This window comes from Camelus ferus, chromosome 7 (genome assembly GCF_009834535.1).
Source record: "Camelus ferus isolate YT-003-E chromosome 7, BCGSAC_Cfer_1.0, whole genome shotgun sequence".
Lineage (NCBI taxonomy): Eukaryota > Metazoa > Chordata > Mammalia > Artiodactyla > Camelidae > Camelus > Camelus ferus.
Window position 1 is genome coordinate 36,261,089 of NC_045702.1, and position 25,062 is coordinate 36,286,150.

Genomic DNA, 25,062 nt, shown 5'->3' on the forward strand with positions numbered 1-25,062 from the left:
TTTTCTTTTTCAGTCTGATTGAAGATTAACTTTCTAATTTCAGTGGTTTGGCTCTAGAAATAGATACTTTTTCTTCTAACTAGATCAGTCTTAGGGACAGACTTGCAAGGTATAGGATAAAGCAAGGATTTATATGTATTCCGGTCTTCCCTAGCTAGACCAGGGCAGGGACTGGCCAGACAGAGGAGTAACAAGTAAAAGCAGCCGCTCTCACCCCTCCAGGCAGTGCAGAGCAGGCAGAGCAGAGCTGGAGTGGAGTCATTTCTACACTTGGAGGCTCCCTGGGCAGCGGCGGCTGCAGCAGTAGACGTGTAATGGGATAGCGTGTCCTGGGAAAGGTCACTGCTGGACTGTCATGGTCTGACTTTCCGTTGGAGAGACCAGGTGTTTGGGCGTAAGTAGCCCACCAATCATTTTAAGATGGGGTCATTAACACTTACATTTCAGAGGCAGCATTGTTACTTAAATTCAAACTGCTGTTTTGTAATTAACTTGTATCAGCCACCTTTATGAGATGTTCAGCCTTCAGATAATTTGGGGGTGGGAGCATCTAATGACCTAGGGGGCAGAATCCTTACTAAGCAATATTTGCTTGAGGGGCCCAGCCCTTCTAAAGGGGATTTTGCTAGGACTCCTCAAGATATCCATTCTCTGTCAACACCACCATCTCCTCCTTTGTATAAACCAGCCTGAAAATTCCTGAGTTTTATTCCATCAGGTAGTGTACCCAAAACAGTGCTCTACTCTGTCAGTTCTGCAAGTTTAAATATTGTGTATCGTGTTGATTTCTGTAACTGTAACTGTTTTATTCATTTACTAGGTTGATTTTCTTATTTATGTTTTACTCAAGCAAATGTTAAAATTTGCATGCCTTAGTGGAGGGGGCATTGCAGCTACACTGGCGGCTGCAACAGGAAGAAGGTGTGGATATGTCCTGGGAATTAATGTACCCTGCCTTCCACCTGTGACATTGTCACCTGCTAGTGGTCACAAATAATTTGTTACTAATAATGGGTTAAGTACCAAAGCTTGTGGGTGAGTGGGAGAGCAAGTTCAAGAATGTCTCTTTCGCAACATCACTCTTAGGCACTAACATACTTCCCTTGGAGGGACAGAATGGGATGCTGGGATAGAATTTCACCTCAGCAGCTGGGAACTGCATAATTGCCCTGCCTGTCTTGTGTCATCACAGCCTTCATTTAGGGCACACTTGGGGAGGAATGAGTAATGTGAACTTTCATACGTGTCAAAGCAAGAATAGGTGACATTCAGTTCCTCTCCAAGACAGCCTGTGGCCTGTTACTACCTCTTGGTCTTCTTCATTCTCTTAGCCCAGAACTTTATTTCAAATATTCAAATGCAAATGTTCTGGGTACCTCCATCGTATTGAATTGGGATTCTCACAACATCAGGTAGAGGCTGAACTGTTTTATTTATCAGTGAGGATGACCTGCATAGAGTCCATATTTCAAACTCATCCTTTTGAGATTTGTGGATGAATCCAGTCCAAGGGGAGCCTATAAGAACGCATTTATCAGCCACATAACCTTCATTTCCAGGAAACTTTTTAACCTTCACAGTGTTAACAATAGAGGAAATCCTGCTCTTAAAAATTTTTTGTGCGTTTTCAATATATACTCCAGACTAACAGTTTCTATTTTTGGTTTTCTAATTTTCTGATTCTAACTTAGAAGCAAAGATATTTTAATATTTTAACAATCTGAAGCCATTTCTGAAATTATCTCCCCTTTCACATTTTTTTCTTTTTATACATATCTGCTTTTTTCCCCCATTGGTGAAATAGATTCCTATACAGGATAGAAAAGTTATAAGATTAAAAACTAGAAAGTGAAATATTAAAAAAATCATCCCAATAGTCATTATTAGTATACTTCGCATTTCTGCCAGTCTTTGGTGCATATGCCTTTAGAAATCTTGCTCTTCATTGTACCCCAGCATCCAGCAGATCTTCTGAAAGTAGTAAGATGCTCAGCACACACGTGAGGACTGGGTGACCTTTTTCATGCTGATTATTCACATTCTTTTCAGTTGATGGAGCCCCTTAGCACCATTTGATAAAAATGTTTACTTCCGAAGCATCATATCTGCAATTGAGTGTTTGGGCTGCCTGCTGCCCCCCAGTAATGGGTGACATCTGTGAATTTAAGAGCTTTATCTAAAAATGAATGGTTGAGTTTCTGTAGAATACATAGATCTCAATTTTTATGGGATCCTCTTTAAATTCTGACAAAGTTTGCCTCATAAATATAGCTCGTGCAAAAATTTTTCTGCCCCTAAAATTGCTCAGATAGAAAATTTATTCCCAAGTCCTTTTTATTGGCATCTCTAGCCAATCAGTTGTAAATCTTCCTGCAGGTGATTGTAACCTACCAGTTTTTCTTAACTGGGTAATGCAAGTGGATTTTCAAGTATTAGAACAAATCACAAATATGTTGCCCTCAGTTCTTTTTTTTTAAATTAATTTTGCTTTACTCTAAAATTGATATGAGCCCTTGAGTCCAGTTTGCTCAGTATCAGTAGGTCTTTGGGGCACTAAGGCCAACTGACCTGAAGCCACAATGCATTCTCAAAGGATGATTTCCAAAGGCCTGTGTGGTGGTGCTGACAGACACTCCAGTGTCTGCATCCAGGGGCCCTGTATTTGTTCCTGGAGAATCACTTTGTGCCCAAGGGAGAGGCCAGTTTTGCCAAGTTCTTGCTATTGCCCTCAAATTGCTAAATACTAGATTCGGAGGCATTGGGCATAAATGCATAGATCTTTACATTAATGGTCACGCCATCCTCAGTGGCAACTGCAAAGTCCAATATGCTGCATGTTTGGCTCCAGATCTTCCTTCAGTGACTTACGTGGTTGATTGTCCCTTCTACCCAGATAGCCTGAATGCTGTTCGAGGCAGGTAGTGTTCTTGTTCTTGATTTGCTCCTCCGGTCTGCTAGGATTATAGTGGTTTCACTGTCAAAATAGATAACGTATTTGGATTCGAGAACACAGAAGGAAAGCCTGTGCTAGAGGTAATAGATTGGAAGTCGTTGCCATGTGAGTTGGTGAGAAAGTCATGGCATTGGTAAGATTGTCTCAAGGGAATATGGAGTGTGATGCGTGGGGTCCAGGAGGCAGACAGGTGGGAAATCTTCATTTAGTAGCTGCATAGAGGAAGAGAAGGGCCATGCAAAGGAGAGGCAGAAGGAGGAAAGGCAGGACCAGAAGATGTAGAGGCACCAATGGATGCTGTTAAGGATTATGTCAGAAGAGGACAGAAATGTGTCTGGAGGACACTGGAGACCTTAGCCAGTTTCCATGGAGGGATGGAGATAGAAGGCATAGTGGGGTGTGCTGAAAGTGGATGAGAAGTTTGGATGCAGAGATCATTGCTGGAGACAGCTCCTTCCAGGAGCCGAGCCAGAGGGCAGCAGCAGGCTGAGTTGTGGTTGGGGGGCAGAGGGGTGGGGTATTGGAATCCTGGGAGGTTTGTTTTGGTTTTATTTGTGATGATCTTTGGTTTTTTTGTTTGTTTACAGATGAGTGAAACCATAGCACACATCGATAATGTGCTGAAGCCAGTTATTAAATTTTCAGCAGGTTTCGTAGCCAGTTGTTAAAAAATTGGCAGCTTAAAATTGGCCATAATGGGAGTATTTTCTTCACAGAAATGGCAAACAGAATTCCCCACCATTACCACCAAGAGCTAGCAGTTAAACATTTACCAGCACAGCACGGAGCAAACCTGAGTGCAGATTGACAGGGTCCACTAGAGGAGGAGGGGGGAGAGGCTGATGGAACCTGGTCTGTGAGGACAGAGGAGAAGATGAGATGCAACTGCTGTGGGGAAATTAGCTTTTAAGGGAAAAAGGATATGGCCTCTATTAAAATTAAAAAAGAAGAGGATGAGATAAGAGAGAGTCAAGATTTATAAAAACAGTGGAAATCACCAAAGGTAACATTCCTGGGTGCCTGTTATGAGTCAAACACGCTTCCATGTGCTTTGCCTAGATTATACACTGGGGCAGGTGTTGTCATTGTCCTCACAGATGAGGACTCTGAGGCACAGAGAGATGAAGTGGTTTGCCTGAGGCCTAACAGCAGTTAAATCAAGGAACCAGGATTTGAAGCCAGCAGTCTGATGCTCCTGCCCTTGCGCATGGCCTCTGCATTCTGTGCTGCATCTCAGAGAATATGTACTTTCCATGGCAGGAAGTTGACAGGAATTCCCTGCTGATGACTTTTGTTCTCTCTCTGAAGAATGTAGCAGTGTCCCCTTAGAGTGAGGGGGGCCAAAGAGAGGTGTTTAAGGAAAGTAGAAAATGTATGAAGTGACATGGCCCATGGGAGAGAGGGCTGACCAGAGAAACAGGAGACGATGCCTGGGCAGTACCGAGGGCCCAGTTAATGATTTGTGCCATAAACGTGTAGCGAGACCATCCAGTGGGATCACATGCCTGCAGTCCCCTCAGCTGTTCTGTGTAGGCACAAAGGAAGTCGACTGTAGGGCTGCTCCATGGTTAGGATTGTAACAGAGGGATGGGAAAGATGGCTGGAAAGACAAAGGAGCTTAGGGACTTTGGAAGACAGATCATGTTTGTAATAATAAGGGATCAACTCTGGGTGGGAGAAAGAGGATGCAGAGCTGGGAGAGGGCAGGTTAGACCTAGGGTTTTGATGAGTTTGGAGAACTATAGCAGTTGGACTCGTTAAGGAGGTAAGAGAGGAGGCTGTCCTGAGTACTGGACTTGACTGATTCTGGTGACAGTGCACTTTCTCAACCCTCAGTTGACGGTATGACTACGGACAGGGATGGCTGATGTGGAGTGGGAGTGTGGGTCACTGGAGATGGGGTCAAGGGTCACAGATGTGGACCTAAAAGGCATCCAGGCTGAAGACAGAAGTTGAGGTGAAGAGGAAGGCTGTGATCCTGGTTCAGGAATATTTGTTATTAAATAATGTGAGATTCAACGTCTCTGCACGAGCGACCTTAAGGTATTGCTGGTATTTGTTGACAATTTTGTGGACCGCATACTATACTCATTTGTTGTATTCATCAGAGAAGAAAAGCATGCAAATTTTTTAAAACTTTGTTCAGTACAAAGTTTGGGACCTTTTGTTAGTGTCTTTTTTAAAGATTTAGATTCCTCATTGAACCTGAAAATGAGTGTTGGCATAATAAAGAAATCTTAATTGGGTTAATATTAGTCAAGGTTTAGTCATTTACTAAAAGCTGCTTATTGATTTAAAATGCAATCTGCAGCTCCCCGTAGGTAATACAATCAGACTTCGTTCAAGTGTGAACATCATCAGGTGAATTGATAATCACATAGAGCTTAAAACTTTGACCTTCCCGCAAGTTTCAGATCTATTCCTCCTCTTCTCTCTCAAACTTTCATCAAACCTAAAGAGAACTGGCACTCATAGGTAATAGTACATTCCAGTGTGCAGATTGTGGATCCTTTTCTTACTGGGTGGGTGATATAAAATTGCATCCCATGCCTTAGTATGTAGAGCAAAGGTTTGTGTTTATTCTCTTTGATCCCCCTGGAATTCCTAGGGCTTCATGCACTGTACCCTCACTTGGTCTTGTGGTGCCAGTGGAAGAAAGCATTTCTCTTCCTGAGCAACAGCCCATAGTAAGTTACTAATGTGAGTGTTTTTCCTCCTGAAACCTCCTCTCGAGGAGAGTTGGCTACTCCGTTAATGTGAAGGTTGACCTAACTGTGGTTTCCCTTGTTCAGGGGCAGTGCTTCCTCATGCTCTAAGTGGGATTAATTTTCATAACTTAATTTACCAGGTCCAGGAGGCGAGCTGCAGTTGCTATAGAAACAGTAACTGAATTTCCTGGCGTTAGTACATTTAACACATCAACAGTGATGCTGTAGTGACATAGGTATGTCTTCCTTTTCCCATTTCATTTCCTTTTCTTTTTTTAGATGGATTACGTTTGGGGAAAGGAGAGGATTGCATGTCACAGACTGCTTTATCTGATTAGCATGTCACCAAGTTCAGTTGGGAAGTTACTTTCATGGTAATTACTTGTCCAAAGGCTGCACGTGTCTAACCTTTACCTCCCGCCTTTGGTTGGTGTTAACTTTTGACAAGCTTTCTAACATCATGGAAGCCCTTGCAGGAAGAGAAGACACATATTGTTCATCCTCACACCCTGGGTGTCCAACCTGTATAATTGTTTATTGGACGTCACACGGCTTTGTGTACTGTGATAAGTTGTGCTCATTTACCTTTTCTTCTTCACCATGAATCATTTCTTCACTGAAACTGAAAAGCCTCATGGAATGGATTAGATACCCACATCCACACGGAGTATGACTGTCAGAGAAGTACTTGCATTGCATTTCTAGGCCACATAATCTTTAGCCTAACATTTGCATATTAATGAATAATTGTAAAACATTATGTAAATTATACATGGTGGTGAATATATTATCAAATCAAATGGCCTTTAGGGGTGATTACAGGATGCTGCTCTGTCAACTAGGACGCTGCAGGTTGAATGCTGAACACTTTCCCTAGAATGAAATATAGCCCTGGCCAGGGTTTATTTCCATCCACAGTCACGAGTTGCCTTTCAGTGTGATTTCTTTCTTTCAGATGAAGCATCTAACGCTTGGGATAATATTAGTCACAGAATATTAGGGATTAAAAGAATAAAACCCTGGTTGAAAAACATTAGAATGTGGAAACTCTTAAGGTTGGCAATTAAGCTACATGTTTGAGTCACAGAGAAAGTCCCACGAGTACTCGTGCTTTTCATTGTACTTATTCGAACATATTTTCTTTTTCTTTTTATTATTTTGAAATAATCATGCTCATAAGTAAAATGCAGCAGACAGCATAGCCTCAAGTCACCCCTCAAACGACTTCATTCATTTATCGACATGCTGCCCTTGAAGACCACTGTCTGATTTATCACTCTGTTCTCCACAAGTCCAACTTGGTGTCTGCTCTACACATGGTAGCAAGAAAGCATTGTGGAAGGAAGGAAGATAGGGAGGGAAGAAAGGGGCGGGGAAGGGATGGAGGGAAGGGTTGGGCCAATAGGTGCTACCACCATGAGACTGAATTCCAGGCAGCCCTTGTCACTTTGACCATTTGTTAGGTTTGCAGTATTAGGAAAGAAATAGGTTTCTCTTTAGAACATGTGTTTTTTGATCTGTAAGTATTGGCTGTATCTAGTGCTTTGAAAAAAGGCTACTTCTCTATAAATATTTCCTGGTAGTAAACGAGATGGCAGACCAAGATCTATACCACCATTTAAATCTGTGCCTTTCTAATCCCGTCTTCCTTAAAACCCCTATCCTACTCGATTTCCATGCAAAATGATCCCCCTACTGCCATTATTCTAACTATTTCTGGCTCTCTGAGTTCTCTCTCCTGTTACTCAGTGAAAATTGAGGGTGAAGCATTTAATCCAAAAACCTGATATTATGGCAGGTTACCCACTTTCCAAAAACAAAATATGAACAATAGGCAAATTTTGGAAATCAAAACCAGTCATTGGTCAAAACAGTGGTTCAGATGTGTACTTGCAAATCTGAATCTCAGCCTGCATCTGAGTTCTCTCCTCCTCCTCTTCTGTGCTTCCCTGTCCCCAGTCCATCACCAGCTCGGGCTGGAACAGGTAACTTGGTACATAAACCCACATTTTTGACTAATCAGTTTACTTACCTGGGTAAGCTGTACTGTAAATAAAATAAAGCCATTGCTCTAACATTATATAAGCTGTAAAGTGCAGAAGAATTGTTGACTGAAGTTTTTTATGTTTCTTGATTGATGTAGAATTTTGCAGGCCCATTGCTAACCAGACAAAGGGAAAGGGCTATGCCTCATTAAAGACATTCCTGTTGCTTTCTCAGCTCCAGGGTTCAAGTTAGGTGATGAAATCCCCTCTTTGCTTCTTGCTGATTCTGCGGCCTCAGACAAGGATGTATATAAGCCCTTCTGCACCAGCCATTAAAGACACGGGTAATGATTCTTATCTCACAGGACTGTTGCGAAGGTCAAAAGAGATCACAGACATGAAAGCCCCTAACAGAGGGCTTAATTCATACTAGGTGCTCAATACGTGTCTTTTCTTGTCTGTAAATTTCCTCGTTGCCATTCTCTTCCTGTAAGGGTATCACAGAAACATCTAAACGTGATTATTGTCAAAACTAACATGCCAGTAGGTAGGCAAGGTCAAAGTCTATGCTGGCCCTTGGTCATTTATTCATCATTAATTTTGCCTTTTCTCCATTTCCGGCTTGGATTCGTAATTTGGAGCCATTGGGAGCTGATGGGAAAATGAAAGGCATTGATATCATTATTGCTCTGGTGTCATGAGGTCTCATATGGGAAAATTTGGGAGAGGAAAGGATCATAAAGGAAAAAAAAAAGGAACCTGCCTAGAATTAAGCTGTGCTAGCTACGGCCTTCTTTACATGACTTCAAAGCCACATTTCCTTAAGTAGGAGTTAAAGGCTTAATCTCCTTGCCAGTTAGAATAATTCTTAATGATTAACATAATAGTGAATCATATTTTGACTCTATGAGGTACTATTGATGGCAGTACTGAAAAGCAATGAAACACAGTAATGGCTTCTGCCATACAATGAAAGAGGGGGGTGGGGGAAGCAGCTAATTAATAGTCCATAAAGTATTTTCTACTACTGTATACTAAAAGTTTGACACACACACTGTGACTTTTCAACAAGGATAAGTTCTTCTATTTTTACAGTATTCCCTAAGAACTAATACGTTGGCCCTAAATTCACATTCCTTCCTTCAAATCATTTTAAGGCGTTCATGGCAGTAGGCCCTGCAGAGATTATAGCTCACCTGGCTCCCTGTTTTACAGAACAGCTGTGTGTGAAAACCCCCTAACTGATGTGGAAGTTGTCCTGAGCAGGTCAGAATTCACCCCTTTGGGTTCCTTAAGAGAATATATCAATGCAGAGAATCCAGAAGAGCCAAGGTAAGGGAGTTATCTCAGGGTATTCACTGGGCACCGGAAAAGATTCCAGCATCCAGCGCTCACTGGAGATTCTCACCTGAGGGAGACCTCAGGTGCTTCAGGTGGCCCTGGTGGGAAATCTCAAGCTGAGGGATGCCTTGTGGGTATCAGTACAGTGCCTGATGGCAGAAGCCGCTCCCCACAGCTCCCCTTGGTCCTTTCTTGGAAGTTCCCCTAGAAAAGAAGGAACCTACCATGGGTTTCAGAAACCTCTGAGAAATCCTGTTAGGGTATGGATGAAATCCGACCACCAACTCTAGATTTTCCAAATGGTTCCCAACCTCAAGGAATCCTTCTTAGATAAGGATATTACCTATGTGGAATCAGGGCCTAGGTTTTCTAGAGATATTTGTATACCACACTCAATACCCAGAGTATGTCCTGGTCCTGGGGAACCATCCCAGGGGTCCCTGTACTGAGATTCTCTGAAGGTGAAGTCACATCATGCTCTGATAGAAGGTCCTCGCTGAACCTCAGAAGTTATTAATTTACCCTCATGGCAACATAAAGTCATTTCCCATCATTTCCTCCGGTCACTCTGATGAACACTTGGCAGGATTCCTTTTCCTCACTTTCTTTCCTGGTCCCCTCTGGTTGGCTTGCCCACCCTCGCCAGTGTGGCAGGAAATTGCAGTGACAGCATAGGGGTGCCCTGGAAGGCGGGGGAGAGAGAGCAGATGCCACTCAGCTCCTCACGTCTCAGGTTTTTAAAGTGAATTTAAAAATCTGCAGTGGAAATGGGATGAATCAGCTAAAAAGTCACCCACGAAAGTGGGAGTTGTTTTTTTTTTTAATGCTGCAACTCTGTGGATTTGAGTTGAGTGATATATCCTGCAGAATTTACCATTTATATGAAACCAGCTCCGCAGAATCAAGGAAAGTGAGAACAAGTAGGGGTTTTAGCACAAGGGAGTCTAAGGGACTCTGGACTGAGTACCCTATTGGCCTGGGATGGAATTGTCACTGTTTAGCAACCAGTGATATGTAATACTGTGTATTACATGTATTTGTGCATGTGTGTTTGTGTATGTTCATGTAATGCTGCCGTCTTGTCTTTTGTAGCATGGAGGGACGAAACTTTTTTTCTGTATCTGTGTTATGCCAAATTTCTAGGGTTAAAAATGACTTGTTCTTTATTAAATGTTGGTGGTAATGGCAGAAGACTCTACGTGGTTCTACTTGACACAAAGGGATGTTGTTATGTCAGTTCTCAAATTTAAAAGAAAATGTTTGCTAGTCTGAGAAGGCTCAAAATAGAGATCGTTATCTAGCAGCACTGCCAGCACCCGCTCCCCACCAAACCCAGCCTTTCAGATGAAGCTCAGAAATGTGAAGAGAAGTGTTCTCACTAATAGACACAGACGCTCACTGTAAGCACGTGTGTGCATCGAAAGCTGAGACTAGCCTCTCCTCTTCGGATGGTGCTCTAAATTTGCTAGGCTGAGGGTGTGTTACTGAGCTGGGTAAGAGTCGCTATATTTTGGAGACATCTGAAAGGAGGAATGACGAAGCCCTTGTGAGAATAAAGGTCATGGAAGAATCTCTCTTGTAGACTATTTTGTGAGCACCTCATGGCTTTGAACAAATTTGATTCCTATTCTTAAATGATTTTTACAATTTTGCACCTGGAGTAACATGTCAGGACACCTATCCTAGGAAGAGCAAGCTGAGCCTGGTGGAGGTCATTGAATGAGTCAGTCTCTAACACTGCATTTTCTTTAATCCTGTAGAGTTAGATATTTGCATAAATGGTTGTTAAGACTTTTTTTCCCCCAAAACATGGCAGATCTGCTCCATGATATCATTGATTTTAACTTTAAATCAGAGCCAGGATGTGAAGTCCACCAAAGAATGTATAAAAGGAATAAGATAATGTATAAAGTGCCATTGGCAATATAATTTTCCTCAAAGTATTTGTAATTCACATCTGTCTTATTATGTGTTTGTTTGAATCCACTTCACAATCATTTATTAAGCACCCTCCTTCTCTTCTCCATATTATACCTCACATACTAAAGATAGATTACTAATATTTTTGAGTACTTAATATGTACTAGACATCTTGCTAAGATTTTTTACATCTATTATCTCATTTAATACTTAAGCTATCCTAGGACACAAGTACCATCTTAATCTCCATTTTACAGATTGAGAGAACTTATTCAGAGATCCAGCAATTGGCACAAGACAGCACAGCAAAAAGGGATCCAGATAACAAGTGGAACCCAAGTCCCTGTCTCCAAGCCCCTACCCTTCATACTGGGCTCCATTGTCCTGGCCCCAAGTGTATCATGGCATTTCTCCCCCTTCCTTCCCACCATTGCATACACACCCATAAAGTCAAAAGAAGCTGTTCTGATGGTGAGCAGTTCCATCTACTAGTCCAAGAACAACTTTCCTCTGTCCAAAGAGGTCCCAACTGTCCAATGGGGTCCCACCCTGGTGCCTTACGACCCAGACTAAACCAAGTAGTTAAATCTGCTTGCTTAGAAAGAACCAAAGGCAAGGGCATGTTTCTTTCATTTACCATATCATCCCTTTTATATTTAAGAACTGACAGATTAAATAGATCCAATTTGTGGTAGGGACATCTTGTTTTGTTTTCTAACAGGCCCTGACACTCCACCTAATGGACCACAGTTCGGTTTCAGCTTTTTCATGGGATCTGTGCTTGGTCTGATTATGGTGGGTACAGTCAGAATTCTGAAGGATGGCTCTCCCAGAATTCGTTATCTTGTTGTGAACCCATGCGTGAAGAGCAGACCCTGCCTGGTGCTCCTGTCAGGAAAGTCACTTAGAAGAAACGGCAACTGTTTGTTGCTTTTTAATCACTGCATTTCTTTCCTCGTGGGTACACTGACCTCACAAAGAACTGGCTCAGGATCTATACTCAGTAAAAATAGCTTGTGTTTATAAATCACCTTTCCTCCAAAGTGTATGAACTACTCCACAAATTTTACTAAAGCTAAAACCTCCTTGAAATATTATTGAAGAGGCGAGACTGTTGTAAATTGTAAACTCTTTCCGGGTAGGATTGTGCTTTTAGATTTCTCTTGTCCTCTCAAAGCACTAACGTTTACTAAATATTTTGTGATTAATTGGTTCCCAATGAAGGTGAAAATCTAAAGCCGCCCCTTCATCTCAGGCTATGAGCAGGCATCCCCCTTAGAAAGATTGTGACAGCCCGCTGCATGTGGTTGGGTACCACCCAGCTGTAGAGTGTGCGGATCACATACCCTGTGGTGATTGTGGTGCCCCCTAGAGTTGGGCATGCTCAGCGTACATAGCACAGCAGGACCTGTGACTAATAAGACTTAATACACATGTAGTAAGCAGGTGCATTCCCCGGATAGTTCTCACCCTCAAATTTTTGGGAGACAGATCCAGTGAGAGACTCCACCTGCTACAGGGCTGGAGCTAACACCCTTTTGAACACTAACTCACAAGCTGTTGGAGCAGCTCCAGCAAATGGATGGTTGGTGACCACGCTTTGTTGGTTCTTAGGGGAATAGCTGGGCTGGGAATCTGCAGGGGATGGGTTGGTGTCTTGACTGCTGAAGCTTTGATTCTAGGCTTATACAGATACTTGACTGGATCGAGGAGTCTTTGACATCTGCTATAGTATCAATTGCCAAAAGATGAAGAAAGTGAGGGTCGTAGAGGGAACTCCGCTTGTCTGAATTTCCATACCTAGTAAGTTGTCAAGACAGAGTTCGCTCAAATCTTTAAAGTTTGTATTTTTTGCAGTATGCACTGTTGCTTCTAGTTGGGCAAGTTTTTTTCTGTAGACATTCCAGTGCTTTGCTTCTCATTATTGTCTCTGTGTATTTGTCCACTGGTCACAGAAGTGATTTTCTCATATTCGTTTTAATGTTCAGTGTTTACATTGTGGGATGAGTCACAACTGCTTTTGACATGGCTGACAGGGAGACATGGGTATCTTGGGGAAGCTAAATGATAAGCTCCTTAGAAATCTGTTCCCTGGGTGATGGAAAATGCTCAGCTCTATTGTTTGTAAGCGGTAGCATTATTGCTAGGACAAGAAATGCAATACATATGCTAATATGTGCATGAATGGTCGGAAAGATGTTGGAACCAAAGAAGCTTGTCTGTTTCACATTTACAGGCAATGGAAATTGAAAAAATTTTAGCAGGTTTTCAGTGAAGATGGGAGAGGTGCCAGAAACTGGATATTGCTACATAGTGGTGCCTTCCTCCAAATTACTGTAGGCATGTATGCTGTTTGCAAGGGCTTGGTAACATTACTATCAATCTTGAAATTCTATGATTCTGTAAAATATTACATAATATATCTTATACAAATCTCCCAGATACATTGAACATAATCTGAATAAACACAAATTCTTAAATTTAACTTGAATTGAGATTATGCAAAATGCTAAAAATTTCTCTTAAGATTTGCTTAACATATTTAGTAAAATATTAGCACATTTGTCTTGTTACCCAAAGTAAAACCGGCCCCGTGTAACTTTGTATATTACTTTATTACACAGCAAGTATCACTTTCTTTCTTGCAGTGCAGTTCATGTGCCCATATGCAATTCCCCATTCTTCCCATATCTTTGAAAATAGAATCCATTCCTTATGATCTTTGTGGCACACAGTTAATCAGGGACTGAGGGTAAGTGTTATTTTCATCATCTTTAAAAGTGGATCTTAAAACTGTTATCACTGACAAAAATCTTAAATGGATTATTGAAAAATACTAGGTTTTGTTTTTTGCAAGAGAAAGTGACAAATATTGGGAGCCATTTGGATTCCCTAAATTTAATTTTTACCCAAAATCATTTTCTTTTCTGTCATAAACAGTAACATGATAAATTAGACAGGTTCCCTATAGTGTATCCAGCTCCTAAGAGGAAGTATGTTTTAAGAATTTCTTAGGATTATTTTCTTGGAGGGTACATGAGTCTGTCTTTGGCTATATCTTTTTAAGGATTTGAATCCATAATCTGATAGAGGCATGCAAACTATACTTATCAGACTTTTCAGAATACCCAAATCAAGAGGAACATTTGATAATTAAAGATTTTTAAATTTCCTAATAGGCTGAAACTGTGGGACAAATGTTAAGATTAATTTAACTTTGATAAAATTCTGCACTTTAGTTTTTTTAAAAAATCAATTGCACAAGTTTAAAACCCAACAAGACTTCAATCAATCACTCTGAGTAAAGGACCTGAGCATTTTAGTTGATGACATTGTCAGTCTAAGCCAATAGTAAATGGTTATTAAGTAAACCCAGTGCAGTCTCAGTCTGCACTCACCAAAATAGAGTTTCCAAATCCAGTGAGGGAGTTAATAGTCCCATGATAAATGTACTTGCCTCAGACAATGCTTGCAATCCTAGGGATTATTCTGGGCACGTATTTTGAGAAGGTACTTGGCAAATAAGAACATACATGGAAGAAGTAATGATACCTTTAAGTAACAGTTGAAGAAATAGAGTATGATTAGCCTTGAGTAGAGAAGGCTAAGGAGACATATAAACTTGCTCCAAATATTTCAAGGATTATCAATTGAAAAAGTGTTTGATTTACTGCATGTAACTCTAGACGTAAACTAGCACCAGTGTGTGTGGAGTTTTAGGAAATTAGACAGCAGGTTTTTTGCTTGTTGTGTGCTTTTGTTTAAACAGGTGAAAGTGTACTATGAAGTTGTGAGGCACTGCTGCTGGTTTAACCAGAATTACGTGACAGGTTTTCATGGACGTTGCTAATTAAGAAATTTTTTTTAAATGGGTTTCTCCCATGTCTGGAAATGCAGATTCTTAGAGGAATATTCTAACAAATCTATCTCCAAGGATAGGAAAACTGAGAGCTGAATTACTTCTACCTGACATTCATCCCACTCCAAGCCATTTGTTGAATATCTCAAACCACAGACTCTGGTTCCAAGCTTTCTCTATGGAGACTAGACTGCTGTCATTAGGGAACTTCCATAGGCAGGGCATGTGGTTGGTGCTCTCCGCGGTGCTGAATCAAGGCAGGGCTTTTCAGGCATCCTCTCAGGCTAAGGTTTGCTTTTTACTTACCTCTGTCCTGTAGCAATTCAGGTTGCATCTCTTGCCTGTTGTTATCCCTCAGTATCACGACTCCATGCCATATCCTTATCTCAAACCTTCTTATAATTTTGCCTGCCTTTCTTAAATCTGACTGGCACCCAGCCTACCTTGATCCCAGTCCACTGACCTCTCAAAAGAGATGAGTTATGGAAATGATTTGAGATTTGGATAGAGAGCTGCAGTATGTGAAACATGACACTTAGAGATCTCTCTTTACCTATTAAACAATTACATTTCTAATCACATGCAAAATCATCTCATGGTATATATTCATTGATTCTTAGTAGAGTTAGTCATGAAGGCAAATATTGGTTAAGGTAAGTATCTGGCTGAGAAAGAGGGTGTTAAGGGTTTGATGAGATCATTGATAAACTAAATATTAAAATTGGAATATTGTCAATTTTTCAGTTTCTCTCATATATGCAAAGCCCTGTTCTTGGTGGCTGGAGATATCAAGTGTTTACACTAACACGGTTTTGCATGGAAATGAAAAGCTTTGAGTAAAGATCAGCACATGACAACTAGAGGAACCACACTGACAGAGCACCTTGACAACAGAAACAGAGATCTGATCAACTTGGGCTGTGCAGAGCAGACAGTTGTGTTCTGCAGATGAGAAAAGGACACAGCTGGACTAGCAGGGAAAGGTACTTCTGTCCTTCTGTGGGGTCTCATCAGACAGAGAGAAACTGACTGATGTATTATTCTCTGTGGATCTAGAAAATCTAGGATTGAGCTCAAATGAGAAAATTTTGGAGACCAAAAATTAAAAGGAAGAAAAGGAACTACTAATGGAAAAAAAAAAAAAAAGAACACAAAGTATAATGGGAGAAAAGGTCTGAAAATCTCTGACATTTAATGATAACTAACTTATATAAAAACTGCACAAAGCCAAACCATTTAAGATTCATAAATTATATAGCCAGATTTTTTAATGTAAAATTCCTTGAGAAAAGGATTCATTCAAAGTTCACTAATTTATACAGCATTGTTGTACCCAATTATGCAGTGAGTAAATGCTTTCCATGATACACGTGAGTTTGGCTGAAAGAGAAAAATTCCCTTAAAATAGAAACATCGTTTCAGGAAATACAACAAATAATATAGTTAATCCTCAAGATTCATCCTGAGAGGTTTTGTGATAAATAGTCTTTCATATGAAGAACTTTGAGGGCGAAGCAATTTATGCTCTTTCAGAATTTAGGCCAATTCTTTAACATCTGATCAAATTCAAGGTCAGATTTCTTAGTCTTAGAAAAAATATACAAATTGCTAAAGAGACGGTCCACTTATTGAATACTTCTCTTTGAAAGTTTTCTTTTTTCTGAGTAAAATATTCTCCGGAACAAAGGTGCCCCAATATCCATTTGAAAAGCTGTTAATATTATATTCTTACCCAGTGTGATCAAGGGGCCAGTACACAAAGCCCATTTCTCATCATCTTCACCTTCTTTCAGCATTGCAATTCTTTCACACATTTTGGTGTCGCTTATATCCACTCTGAAAGAAAACAGTATTTGATCAAGCACTGTGTAACAGCCAGAGGAGGAAGGAAGCCGAGCCTGTGGAAGAAAGGACTCCCATGGGAAATTCCACATTTGTGGCAGGGCTTCCTGCCCGAAGCCCTTCGAGGAAATTAGGCCCTCCATTTGTGCCGTCTTCTGTGGTTAAACTGTCTCCCTGGATGGTAGTTAACCTCAGTTAGAAGAGGCTAAGTGTCAGCAACAAATGTTTGACTTTCTCCTACTGAACCACAGATGAGACTGTTAAAAAACCCGGCAAGTTAGTGAGCATCTAAATTTGGCTTCTACGTCTATCAAATAGAGGTTGTGTTAACTAATTCGTAGAGTTGTTCTAAGACATATGGGTCATTGTAGGGGCACAATAACTGTTGGTTCTCTTTCCACCTTCCCTTTCAAGGCTCTGTTTAGCACTACTGTAAAAGAGAATTGAGAAGTAAGTTTTTATTCTTGCCAAACATTTAGGTATCATTTGTCCCTTACATCTTCATACTACGTAAAGTCTGTGATGGATCTGTCTCCTCCTGAGGGGAGGTCCAGAGGGCAGCTTTCTTTAAACCTTATGACTGAATGTGGCAAATAGGGCTGCCAACCTAAGCTCTTGGTTTTTCCAGTTGTCTTAGAGAAAATGATACTCTCAAGAGAAAGCCACACTTGGAGAAGCAAGTGTCAGCTGATGGCTATGGTTTTAAATTTAAAATTTCTTAAGGGAAACAAAATCTTTTTCAGTGGCCAGGATGATAGGAAGTGGGAAAATAAGATTTAAAAACAAAGGGAGAGTGGAGACTGACTGCTAATGGACATGAGGTGTCCTTTGGTGGTGACAAGGTGACATTGGGTAGCTGCCTGTACTCACTGCGTATTTGTTCTCCCTGCTACCTCTTGAATACCTCAAGTTCTCATGAGCTAAAATGAGCCCAGCTCAACTGGAGCCAAGCTGACACTCTGGTCCATTATTAAACCTGCTTTTGTGGTCAGCCCAGCTGTCCAGTTGTGTGATTCAAAGCTTGTACAAGAAAGCGAAAAATCAGATATGTGTATAGAGAGAGGAAATTCTGTGACAGGCAGGGACACTGATTAATGAGCTATTTCTGTATTTTACAAGCTATTTTGTTCAATTGGTTTATAAGATGGAATGCCAAGTCATTTGTATTCAACAAACATGCTTTGCAGACCAAGTGCTAGAGGCTGGGGACAGAAAGGTGAGCCAGCCCTAGTCCTGCTCCTCTAGACATTCATTTATATGGCTCAGTGCTTTCTCTTTCTCCTTTTCAAGTTAAAGAAGCAGCAGCAGCAGCTACCAAAGACAAATGGTGCCGACTATTTTTAGTGTATTGTTTGATTGATCCTACGTCGTAATTTTTTATATGGGGATTTGTGACTTGGAAACATAGAAGGAGAATGTTTCATTAGCGAGCCCAGTAATGAGTTGTTCCCAGCATTTCACAGCCTCTTCCCCAAGCTGAAAGGATCTTGAAAACCCCTTTGTGCTTTGTGCTGGAATTGCTTAGAGAATTCCCAGGTTCCCTTTAAAAAAAAAAATCAGAAAGTAAATTTACATCAGCTGTTATTTTGCTCCAGAAACTCCCTTGATCTCTCAAAGATCTCCCTTCCCGATCTGTCAAAATCTCATGCAAGGTACATATTGTTGCCTTCCCCTTGATCTCTCTATGAGTTTCAGAGCGTCAGGGTTAACTGCAGACGTTTGCCTCGATCTTTGATTTGCCTCATGCTTTGATTTTTTGTTTTGTCTTGTTTTCATCATTCTCATTCTCCCATTTGATTCATCGATGATTATAAAATATCCAAACATCAAACCTAAACTGCTTCTCTGATGAGAGTAGACACACCAGGGTTCTTCCTCGGCTGATCTGAAGCCCAGAGGGCAACTCCAAGTGGGACGCTTACAGCGCTGTGTTCTCCAGCAGGAAGGTGGCTGGGCAGAGGCCTGGGCCCCTTTTTTCTCATTTCAGTAAGTGATAATGTCTTGGGATTACTTGTGGGAAAAATACAAAGAATATCTGATGTTTCTGGCAGAGTCATCTGAGATAGTTCTGACTGCTAACAAACATTACTGTATAGTATAGGAAACAGTTTTCTGTCTTTCCAAGGCTAACTTTGAATTAGTCTGTCGAAATTGTGTGTAATTGCTGGGCCATCATACATACTCTATAATTTTAAAGAGAGACAGGTAAAACATGTTTTAGGCTACAGTGAAAAATAAGCTGGCTCTTGGCTTATTCATATTTAGGAAGCAGGGAAGTGGTGTGTATGCAAAGGTAGACGCCACGATTATAAACTGAGGATTGATTTAGAATTTGGAAAGATGTGTCTGTGAGCTTAATTCACTGAAGGCTGCATCTGGTGTGACAGTGGTGGCTCCAGGGCCGGCAGCGTGGAAGAGAGGTCATAAGGTCTGCAGGAAGCAGACGGTCCTGTGTGGCTTGGAAGGTTTTACTCTGCCTCTTAGAGCCCCAATTTTCTTGTCTCTAAAATGGGGATAATTCTAAACCTCACAATAGTTACCTACTGTGTGATTATGTGTGGGGAAAAGCTTTGTTAACTCTGAAATATTGCATAAAATATACTTTTAATCATGCACATAGAGACTGTTCTGTAATTGCAGACTATGTTAGAGAAACTAGAAAAAGGAAGACTTTATTTAACTTCTTTCCCTTTCTCTTAATTCCTTTGTAGAATGAGGCACTGCATAAATATAAAAATAACGCCTCTCCTTCCCAAATAAGTGGTATTTTAAAGATTTAATAGAGAATAAAGGACAGGGAAATTGCTGCAGAGCAAAAGCAGTCAGCAAGGGGGAAAAGACCTTTTAGAAAAGCTTTTGAACTTTAGCAATTTGAAAAAAAATATATCTACTGTCTTTTCAAAATGAAGGCTTTTTTTTTTAATAAAAATGACATGTCATAAGTTTGAGGCAGTAAGTAGACAATGCAAAATCTTAGCTTCTTGTGTCACTGAATTTTTTTATTAATGAACTTGATTTTTAATATGGTTTAGATTTACAGAAAAATGTAAAGATAGTATAAAAAGTTCCCACATACCCTCTATCCAGTTTTTGCCATTCTTAGCACCTTAATTTAGTATGTTGCATTTGTTGCCATTAATAATAGTAATATTAACTAAAGTCTGTACTCTATTCAGATTTCCTTGGTTTTTACCTAATTTTTTTTTATGTTTCACGAGCCTACCCAGAACACCATTTCATGTTTAGTCATTGATTTATATTCCAGGTGGTCCAGAGTCCAGTCTTAGCTTGTAGTGTGTCTATATGTGTCTCTGTGTTCAACTGGTTATTCTTTCTAAGGGTCTCTATTGATCATCCTAGTAAAACGTTCATAGCCTCTACTGGGAGACTAATGTTATCTCCATCACAGAGCTCAGCTGCATAGCCACTTTATCAGAACAAAACACAGGGCAAAACCTACCACAGAAATTTAAAAAATAGCCTGGACCAGTTGCTGTCAATGACAGTGCCAACCGTACTCATGCACGCCCCTTTCTAGCATCATTTCTATGATTCATACTTAGTTATTTTTATTTTACACATATTTCTAACCAATTTGGTACCAAAGAATATTTTGAAGGCCCAGCTGTATCGGTAAATAGCTGAGGGTCGCTTGAAATTCTAGAATAAATCTCAGTCCAAAGACCCAGAAGATAGCGTGGATAAAAGTATTCTTCTTTTAATGATTTTAGTAGCTTTCAAATTCAGTACAATGATAAGAGTAAAGATGCCTATAATGAGGAGAATCACAATGTACATGTGTTCGAGGATGCAGTATTAAAGTTCAGTGTCTAACTCTAGACATTGATCTCACAGGAACTTTTTTAGAACTTTGCTCTAGAGTATGTAGATGAACTATAAATTGTCTTTTTAAAGCTAGGTGTAATTATGGGCAATGACATGGAGGTGGTGGTGAAGCCACAATTTCCTTATTCTTAACTGAAGACCATCATGGTGCTTACCTATAATGTTGTCAGGATTAATATACAGTGATGTGAAAATGCTTAGCACAGTCAATGTGCAGTTCGCATTAGCTGTTTTTATGGGACACAGTTGACAGGTCACTTTTGTATAGGTTGGCTGTGCTGAGCCTCCCGGGTGATCTGAGAGAGAGGAATGGCCGTTACAGTCTCTGCCCTTGTTTACTAGTAAGGACGCTCGCCCTCAGAGAGGTCAGAGGGAAGTAGTAAGGTCGTTGGGACAGAGCTCTTCCCAATCCGTCCCTCACCGAGGACTTTCACATCTGCCCCAAAATAGCCTACATGGTCTATTACAGGGGGTTAAAAAAAAACCAAACCAAACAAACAAACAAGCACCTATTTATTTTAAGGCTTTGTTTGAAAAACCTGAGTGGGCTGTAGCGCTTTTCCCTTACACACAAACATCCCTTGCTTTCCCCCCTGCCCTGGTCTGTCTAATGTGTGTAAATAAGACTACTCAGGTATCTCCAGCCCCTCGCTGAGTGATGGGGATGGCATTGCTGTAACGGAGAGACAGAAGAACGTCGCTCACAAACTTCAAAAATGAGAACCTGGAGTTCTTTCTCGAGAGCTGGCAGTGCAGCTGGCCTTTGGTTCTGTTAATACATTCAGGAAATCCATCAGCTTATCTCATAATCATGCTTTATTTATGACTGTGAGCTGAGAGAAGACCAGTCTATTGCTCGTGATTTGCTGTGACTGGTTCTTTGTTTCAGTCGTGGTTTGAAGAGAGAAGGGAATGAAGTGATTGGGAAGCTCTGAGGCACGGTGGGCAGTTTGAGATCAAATACGTATGCGGTCTTTTCTAGGTGTCTGCACTGTTCTTAGCGTCATGGACACGTTCAATGGTTAACTAAATACACAATGCTCCTGCTCTACCGGCTCACTTCACGTGGGTGGAGATAAACAATGAACAAATACAAACCTATACCCAGAAGAACATTTCATACAGTAGAAAGTGCTCTGTCAGGGTGATATGATAGATCAGCGTGAAGGCTACTTTACACTGGGTGGCCCAGGAGGACCTCTCTGAAGTGGTCACATTTAAGCAGAGACCTGAATGTCATGAGGCAAGCAGCCAACTGGAATTAAGGAACATTCCAGGCCGAGGATACAACTAACACAGTGGCTTTACAGTTGGAGCTGAGATTAGCGAGTGTTAGGACAGAAGAAAGGCCAGTGCATCTGGAGGAGAGTGACGGAGATGAGGTGGGAGAGGTGGGCAGGGGTCAGAGCTCCTGGGGCTTCGTAGCAGGGCATCTGAGTAGATTCCACTCCAAGTATCATAGGCATGATAGGCATGTGATCTGAAGCAGGAAAGAGCATGTTCTGATATGTTTTACAGCAACACTTTGGGTGCTGTGTGGAGGATGAGTCATAGCAGGTGGAGGGGGGCATGGATGGAATGCAGACGGCTAGCTAGGAGGCTGGTGAGGTGAGTGACAGTGGCTTCCTTACACTGGGGATGGAAAGCAGTGGACCTGTTCAGGTTGGCTTTTAGACCAGGCTTTTGAGAAGGGGGCTCCACTGGACTTGCAGTAGATGGGGTGTGGGATGTAAGAGAAAGGGCAGAAACAAGGATGTCTCAGCTTTGGGAACTGAGTGAAGGTGTAGCTCTCTTGAACAAAATAAAACTGTCCTGAATATGTGAAAACAGTTGTGTATGCTGTGAAACGTAGATCACAAATCTCTTTCTTTTCAGAAGTGTAATTGGCTACAAGAGTTTCATGAGGATAGAAAACAAAATCTAGAACACTGAGAATCCCTTTCGGGTGACTCGACAGACAACAGTTCAGTGCAGGACGTGCGTCTGGGCGGCGGCTGCTCTGCTGGACTGTGTGTTCTGTGTGTGCTTGTGCGCGAGGTCACCATCGTGCATGGCTCGATACTCATATTTTTACTCCCCTTTCCTCGGCCAGTATTTCAGAGGTTGTGACTTCGTTTTGTTAGCTGCATTCTTTTAAACTTAGGTCAAAAGCTCGTCCTTTTCGTCTCCTTGGTAGTGTTTCTCAAGCGATGCCTCCATCACACTCTCTACTCTCTTATTCTGGCTGAGAATTTCTGGGAGAAATTTGACAGGGGGCAATATATATATATATTTGCACACACACACACTTAAACCTTATAAATGTGTGTGTCCTCTCTGGGCCTGACATAGAAACCTTCTTTCGGCCCCTTTCTATCCTTTGCCCCACACAGACCACTGCTATTCCAGTGATCCCTGAGGAGCCCAGAGTCGATAAGCAAGGCAGGCAAAGACCTTCCTGTTTGAAATATACCTTGTACATTTCGGGGGGCTGTGGTCTGTCCGTGATGAATAAGGCTTTCACGTGTTCAGGCTTATGGCTATAAAATGACAAATGGCAACATTAATCTTCGCATTGTTCCCTTCCCCTAAGGACATTATAGGGACAGCCAAGGTCGTGCAACCGTGGAACCTGCGTGTTGTTTCCCCTTGTTTCCTTTCCTGTACCGGATGTTGACATTGCCTATCATGTATGCAACATTTTTCCCCTGATCGCCCCACCTTCCTAATCCCAAGTCGCTTTCAGACTTACGTAGAATCGTCGTGGTACAAGGACAAGGGAGGCACAGCATTTACTCCTTAAACCCACCGTTTTTGACTGATGGGGTGGGTAGTAGAATTTTTTGTTCCTCCTCTGGCAGAGAAATACACAGCAAGGGGTGGCAACATGGTGTGAGAAACATCCACTTCTTCACATTTGGTTCCAGGGCCGACTATCCATGAAGTCACATCTTGGGGAGGAGGAGGGATCTGCCACACTTACATTGTCGCCTGTCACAGCAGTACTGATCACAGCCAGGGGCTCTCGTGTTTGTATTTTTGCTATTTTTCTATCAGTTAATGTCTTTGTCTTAATGATGCTACCTCCTTTCCTTATGGATTCACTTCCATTGGTCGTGGTTTGGAAGACCTATTGCAAGAGCTATTTGTACAGTAACACAGCTACTTTCGTCTTTAACGAGGTCACCTGTTCAGCCTGTGCCAAAGGGGCTACTGATGAGTAACATCTCAAACTACTTCTGCCTGGCTTTTGTTTTGTGCTCTGAGAATGGTTTTGTCTGGTAGTAGGTGTCTAAGGTGAACATCTGTCTTTCTAAAACTGCACTGTCCAATACGTTGGCCACTCACCACATCTGGCCATTTAAATTTGAATTAGGTAGAAATAAAGAAAATCTAAAAATTCAGTTTCTTAGTCGTACTAGCCACATTCCAAGGACTTACTAAGCATGTGCACGCACACACACACACACACAATTTCCATGGTCACAGAAAGTTCTTCTGGACAGCACTGTAACACCTTTCCAAAGTAAAATGACAATTTTAAGTCATTGCATTTTTTTTCATTATTTTGGATTGAAGCCTGCATTTTATCTCAAATCAACATTATGTTGATCACGTAAAGAGAGGAGATAAACGTAAGTCAACAGATAAGTAAAACCAAAAACTTCATTTATCCAAGTAAATCATGTGGATTATACGGGTTGAATGTTGATAGACAGGAAGGAGAATTAGGCACAGGCTGAATTAGAATCAACTGGAATCAAGCTAAAGAGGGGAATGTTTCCATAAGGAGAACTCACAGTGACCACAAAACGTTTCTGCCTTCCTAGTTCTGTGTCGATGATGTTGAATGATCCTTTGTGCTCGGTAGGGCTTCCTTCTGATGATGCTTCTTTAACTTCGAAAATCAACATTGCCCCCATAGCATTTCAGTTCCCCTCATTTCTCAGTCAGTATTAAGTAAAAGTGGAATGATGAATCTTTCCTCCAATTTTCTGGGGAAAAGGGGCCAAGACACCATTTGCTGAGGGCTCTGCTCAGCTACAGCTGTTGGACCCAGAGTGGAGACAGTGCAGGGAGCCAGCTAGTATAGACGCCATCTGTATCTCTCCTGCTCCCCCCGACCTACGGACAGAGTGCTAAGGAAACGTCTGGGAGGATGGAGGGAATGTGGCTCGTATTATCAAAAGAACATCAGCATTTTGAAACAAAACAAACCATTTCACGTCAGACCACGTCATGTCGGATGTCTGTGCATCTTATTTCTTGATAAACATATGACGTAAAGGGCCGCCCACTCTGTGAGCCTGTGTGTTCTTGCAAACTAAGTCATGTTTATTTACAGCAGCAGTGACTGGTTTCAGTAAACCTTACTCAGAAGGTTTTCTAATCCTTTGAGAAAAAAAAAAATCTAAGAGTTTCCTGAGCTTGGGAAAGTGATAGTAGAAAGAAAACCTCTAGGCAAGGAAGAAACCTTTCCTTTCCAGCTCTGTTGCTACCAAGTGTAGGTGATGCATAGACTATTCAGAAAAAGCTACAACTTTCATGGTAAGCATTAAGGGACACCAGAAAGTCCACCTCAAAATATCATAAGCATATTTTGGGTCACTTGCCAAATGGACTTAATTT

At 41.3% G+C, this 25,062-nt stretch overlaps 1 protein-coding gene across 10 annotated transcripts in view; it reads left to right on the top strand.

Annotated features, from left to right (window-relative positions):
• ELMO1 (engulfment and cell motility 1) overlaps positions 1-25,062 on the top strand; it is a 491,925-nt gene that overhangs the window by 293,654 nt on the left and 173,209 nt on the right. The gene's annotated exons all lie outside the window — the stretch shown is intronic.